The 5,339-nt window shown below is 36.2% G+C and overlaps 1 non-coding gene across 1 annotated transcript; it reads left to right on the forward strand.

Moving 5' to 3' along the window:
- The first annotated feature begins 471 nt into the window (after positions 1-471).
- On the forward strand, positions 472-590 carry LOC124173408. The gene has a single exon (XR_006868548.1). It is a non-coding gene; the product is annotated as a 5S ribosomal RNA (ribosomal RNA).
- The last annotated feature ends 4,749 nt before the right edge of the window (positions 591-5,339 follow it).

Genomic DNA, 5,339 nt, shown 5'->3' on the forward strand with positions numbered 1-5,339 from the left:
TTTTTACACATTGCTTAACCAACAAAGAGCATAACACCGTCAAGTCCGGAAAATTTAGATGAAGAAATTGGAACGACAAGAATTATCTTTCTCAAATTAATTCCCTCGTTACGCATTACATAATCATCTTTTGCCAGAAAATTTCTTTGAAGAAGTAAATGCATCCCTTGCGTTACATCGATCATTAAACAGTCGAAACAACAACAGGCGACATTTACCAATGGATTAAAGCTGAAACGAATCGCCATTACACCAACAAGCACACCGTTACGAAAGACATTTTTCATAAACACATTTTCAAAGATGCACCAAAAGATATAACGGAATTGAGAATTGCTTAAGCATCAAGGGACTGTTGTCTGGAAATGGTAACTATTCAACAGAAACAAAAGCAGATACAACCGCGAAGAAACCAGATCTTCCTTCGATTCTCAAGTCATGATAACTTTTTGAGGATTCGGTCATGTACTCGCCAACGGCCACACCACGTACAATTCACCGGTTCTCGTTCGATCACCGAAGTTAAACTACGTAGGGCCCGGATAGTACTTGGACGGGTGACCGCCTGGGAATACCGGGTGCTGTTGGCATTACTTTTATTCTTGAACTTGTTTAAAAAAATATTTTCAATCACCTACCGCGAGCAATGCAGAGCCGGAATATGCCGCGAAAATTTCTTTTGAGAAAGAAACGTCACTATGTGAAATATTTTCTACATATTTTATTCGCGTGTTTCAAGAGTGACATTAATGTAGCGTTGGAGAGGAAAGGCTTTGGGAAAAATCCATTTTCAGTCATTACTGCAATCACTTCCTCGGAATTTATTCCCTAATGCGAGAGTTTCGTTGATTCCGATATGTGGTGAATGAGAGAAATAGGTTTGGGAATAATTTTAATTTGCATGCCACGCGACACTTTCCTTCGATCCTCGGTTATCACAGCGGGATTACATACTCTAAAGGCATGGAAATCGGCTTCCGCTTCCCGGTGTCCATTGGGAGATGGCGTGCAGAGGGTTTTTCATTGAATTATTAAAAATAGTTTAAACTACCCAAGTAATTAATAACGGTCATTTTCAGAAAAGATAAGGTTTGAAGATTGTTATCATACCATCGATGTTCAACGGTACATCTCCCTAACCATCCCACGGTACGTTTTCGCGAAAGCACGAAATTTCGATGCTCGATCAACAATACGCCATTACCTTGGCAACGAGGCAAGACGAGAATCAACAACACAGGCGTACGGGTAATGACAGCGCAGCACTCATTGACGTGGAATTAGTTACATTTCTTGGTTAAACGTGGCATTCTCGGATGGTATAATACATTGTGTCGTATGCTGGACTCATCGCCTGCCGTTTCACGGAACCGTGTCTCGGGAGGTGGTGCGCCCTAGTGGCAGTTGCGGAACTATCGGCTAGGATTCTTGCATCACGCAAGAACCTCACGGAATTTGAGTAAAAATTTTAGGTATTAAAACGCAATTTGGAAGTGGTACTCGTCGCAAACACTGTGACAAGTGTTCCCTAATGTGCAAGTGAAGTCCCCGTGTCGATGTTGTCCCCGTGTTTGTGAAATGTATGGTAGAAGAAAGGCGGCGCAAAGTGAAGTGTTGGAAGGCGACAGAGGAAAAATTCGGAAAAAAAATCCGTTATTGCGTGTGAGTGAGAAAATGTGTTAACGCGAAGATATTGGAAGTGCATACTTTCATGTGAATGTGGTAATTATGTCGTTGCATTGCAAATACAACCAATACATCATTTGTTTGTTCAGGCTGAAGTTGGCCGATGTGTAGCAGTTTGCTGATAAGAAAGGCAAATGATAGGGAAATGTGGGCCGTAATGCAGTGAATTCATACATTAATTCTTTCGATAAATTACTGATCATGTTATTAGTTAAAGGCTGGGCGTCGTTAGGGAAATATAATTTTCATGGTTAAATGTTGGAATGAGCTGTTATGTTGTCAACGCTTCGAGAGTACACAAACTGTGTCATTATGGAAATTAGTTTGTTTTATGCAATTAAACTGATCAGGAATAAGTGGTTTACCTTTCTTAGCATTTGAAAAGTTATGTGATGGAAATCGATACCCAAGGAGAGATATCATGATAGGTGAAGTTTGCAATTTGAAAACAAGTCTTAATTGTCGGGGCATTATGCAGAATAACATTGGTATTTGATGTTCGGAAATTGTAAAACTTGACTGGAGTATGCGTTTTAGGAAGTGTATCAATGGAAGCGTTAGTCCATGGGGATAGTTTGGGAATGGAATGATGATTGGGGGAATGTTGATATGTGCAGTTGTGGCATCAGGGCTTGGAGATTACATAATATGTGATATAAATGAAATTGTAATGAGTCGTGCAATGAAACTCGTCAGGAATACGTGCATTAACTCTTCCTTCATTTTAAAAGTGAACTGGTGTTAATCCGTGAAAAAACATAGTTTTGATAAGGGAACGGCAGACATTTGTGTGGCTGAGTAAACGAAATTCCAATTGTGATATTCAAAATTATTCATCAAAACCATAATTACCGAGGGATTTTGACGGGAGACGTTTTAAAACGTTCTTAAAATTAAAACATACGTTAGTGTGGAGTATCATAGCCTTAGAGTTAATAGTATCAATAATATCCTATTTTGTGCCTGACCGTTTGCTAAACCTCAACTTTCAATATCAACATTATGTCCTATAAACCGTAAAAACCAGCGGATTTCGATGGGGCTACTTTTAAAACGACAGGAAAATGAAGGCAATTATTCGTGACGAATTTCAGTGCGACGGATTTAATAGCTATAAAAATATGTGAAGCCCAGGAGCTGACAAAATGCAATTTCAATTGCCATACACAAAATTATTTATAAAAATCTTAATTACCGAGGGATTATGTTGGGAGACGTTTATAATCGTAGATAATATTGAAGCATTCATAAGTGTAGATTTTCATAGCCCTAGAGTTAGTAATTTCAAAAATATCCCATTTCAAGTGCCTGATCTATTGCAAGGTATGAATTTCCAATATAAACATTATATCTCATAAACCGTTAGAAGCATCGGATTTTGATGGGACAGGTTTTAAAACGATAGGAGAAATAAGGCAATTGTAGGTGACGAGTGTCAGTGCGATTGAATCAATGGTTTAATTAATATGTTACAATGTGTGAATGACAAAATGACATTAAATGTGTCACACTCAAAATTATTCATAAAAACCATAATTACCGAGAGATTTTGACGGGATGCGTTTTAAAACGTTAACAATAATAAAACATACGTTAGTGTCGAGTTTCGTATCGTTAGAATAATTAGTTTAAAAAATATTCCAGTAGAAGTGCCTGAAAAATTGCAGAGGCTAAATATTGAATAACAACATTATGTCCTCTAAACAGTGAAAACCAGCGGATTTTGGTAGGACAAGTTTTAAAACAATAGGAGAAATAAGGCAATTGTCGGTGACGAGTGTCAGTGCGATTGAATTAATGGTTGAATTAATATGTTACAATGTGTGTATGACAAAATGACATTAAATGTGTCATACTCAAAATTATTCATAAAAACCATAATAACCGAGGGATTTCGACGGGATGCGTTTTAAAACGTTAACAATAGTAAAACATACGTTAGTGTCGAGTTTCGTAGCGTTAGAGTAATTAGTTTAAAAAATATTCCGGTTGAAGTGACTGAAATATTGCAGAGGCTAAATATTGAAAAACAACATTATGTCCTATAGACAGTAAAAACCAGCGGATTTTGGTGGGACAAGTTTTAAAACAATAGGAGAAATAAGGCAATTGTCGGTGACGAGTGTCAGTGCGATTGAATTAATGGTTGAATTAATATGTTACAATGTGTGTATGACAAAATGACATTAAATGTGTCATACTCAAAATTATTCATAAAATCCATAATAACCGAGGGATTTCGACGGGATGCGTTTTAAAACGTTAACAATAGTAAAACATACGTTAGTGTCGAGTTTCGTAGCGTTAGAGTAATTAGTTTAAAAAATATTCCGGTTGAAGTGACTGAAATATTGCAGAGGCTAAATATTGAAAAACAACATTATGTCCTATAGACAGTAAAAACCAGCGGATTTCGGTGGGACAAGTTTTAAAACAATAGGAGAAATAAGGCAATTGTCGGTGACGAGTGTCAGTGCGATTGAATTAATGGTTGAATTAATATGTTACAATGTGTGTATGACAAAATGACATTAAATGTGTCATACTCAAAATTATTCATAAAATCCATAATAACCGAGGGATTTCGACGGGATGCGTTTTAAAACGTTAACAATAGTAAAACATACGTTAGTGTCGAGTTTCGTAGCGTTAGAGTAATTAGTTTAAAAAATATTCCGGTTGAAGTGACTGAAATATTGCAGAGGCTAAATATTGAAAAACAACATTATGTCCTATAGACAGTAAAAACCAGCGGATTTCGGTGGGACAAGTTTTAAAACAATAGGAGAAATAAGGCAATTGTCGGTGACGAGTGTCAGTGCGATTGAATTAATGGTTGAATTAATATGTTACAATGTGTGTATGACATAATGACATTAAATGTGTCATACTCAAAATTATTCATAAAAACCATAATTACCGAGGGATTTTGACGGGATACGTTTTAAAACGTTATCAATAGTGAAACATACGTTAGAGTCGAGTTTCGTAGCGTTAGAATAATTAGTTTAAAAAATATTCCGGTTGAAGTGACTGAAATATTGCAGAGGCTAAATATTGAATAACAACATTATGTCCTATAAACCGTAAAAACCAGCGGATTTCGATGGGGCTACTTTTAAAACGACAGGAAAATGAAGGCAATTATTCGTGACGAATTTCAGTGCGACGGATTTAATAGCTATAAAAATATGTGAAGCCCAGGAGCTGACAAAATGCAATTTCAATTGCCATACACAAAATTATTTATAAAAATCTTAATTACCGAGGGATTATGTTGGGAGACGTTTATAATCGTAGATAATATTGAAGCATTCATAAGTGTAGATTTTCATAGCCCTAGAGTTAGTAATTTCAAAAATATCCCATTTCAAGTGCCTGATCTATTGCAAGGTATGAATTTCCAATATAAACATTATATCTCATAAACCGTTAGAAGCATCGGATTTTGATGGGACAGGTTTTAAAACGATAGGAGAAATAAGGCAATTGTAGGTGACGAGTGTCAGTGCGATTGAATCAATGGTTTAATTAATATGTTACAATGTGTGAATGACAAAATGACATAAAATGTGTCATACTCAAAATTATTCATAAAAACCATAATTACCGAGGGATTTTGACGGGATGCGTTTTAAAACGTTAACAATAGT

Source organism: Ischnura elegans, unplaced genomic scaffold, assembly GCF_921293095.1.
Source record: "Ischnura elegans unplaced genomic scaffold, ioIscEleg1.1, whole genome shotgun sequence".
Lineage (NCBI taxonomy): Eukaryota > Metazoa > Arthropoda > Insecta > Odonata > Coenagrionidae > Ischnura > Ischnura elegans.